Source organism: Solanum tuberosum, unplaced genomic scaffold (genome assembly GCF_000226075.1).
Source record: "Solanum tuberosum cultivar DM 1-3 516 R44 unplaced genomic scaffold, SolTub_3.0 scf00769, whole genome shotgun sequence".
In the NCBI taxonomy this organism is placed as follows: Eukaryota; Viridiplantae; Streptophyta; class Magnoliopsida; order Solanales; family Solanaceae; genus Solanum; species Solanum tuberosum.
In genome coordinates this window covers 52,549-53,509 of record NW_006239710.1, presented here as the reverse complement: position 1 = coordinate 53,509, position 961 = coordinate 52,549, and positions in this window count along the sequence as shown.

The following is a 961-nucleotide window of genomic DNA, read 5'->3' as shown; positions in this document are numbered from 1 at the left end:
TTCCATAATTTGTAGGAACTAAACTTTCCATCATTATAATTTTCCATAATTTGTAGGAATCAAATTGATGTCTCCATATTTTGAAATCTATATATACCCACATTCACCCGGTGATTGTATATCGCATTGCCGCATCGTCAAGTTCAATTGAGACCTTCTCTCTCAACTTTGATTTTCGTCACCCTTTTTCAGCTCAGCGCGACTTTGGTAGGAAATTCATATCTCATTGTAGGGATATTGAAATCGTGATCCGTTTCATTTTCCAGAAATTAAACTCATAGAGCTACAATATATCCGAAAATCACGATCAGACAACTCTCGGATTTACTAAGGTGATTTTTTGAACTCAGCCTAAAATTCTGATAAACTGAACGCATCAGCTTTGTGCGACTTCGCGGAAAAATTGTTTTTTTCAAGATGTTCCTGGAGATCTTGTGGAGATTCCTTACGATGGTACACTATTAACATTGGTGCAACTTTGGAATTCCTCTTTTCGACTTAATACTTTTTCTAAAGTTATGATTCCAACGTGCCCATTAGAGGGTGCTCCTTTAATGACCCGCGAGTATTTAGACTCGTGGCCATCCCAAAGGATGAATACTTCCCAAGGAAACCTCCGCATCATTTTGAAGAAGACGAAGCAAGACTCTACATCCACTTCATCTAAAGGGGCTTCTGATCAATCAAAGGAAAAGTCACATCCTTCTTCCAAATCTCAAGTGAAGTCAAATGATACTCTGCAAGTCGCTAAGACCTCATCCAAGTCTAAAACATCAAAAGATGGGGATGTGCCTGAGAAATCAAAATTGAGGCGTCTCACATTAGCCTCAAAGGCGACTTCACCTGCTCCCGAAGTTGGCCATAATTCTTCTGGAACAAATGAACTTCATGTATCATCAGACAATGGTAATGACCAAACGTCAAACCTTGAGACGCCTTGTGATGAAATTTCTCATATGTA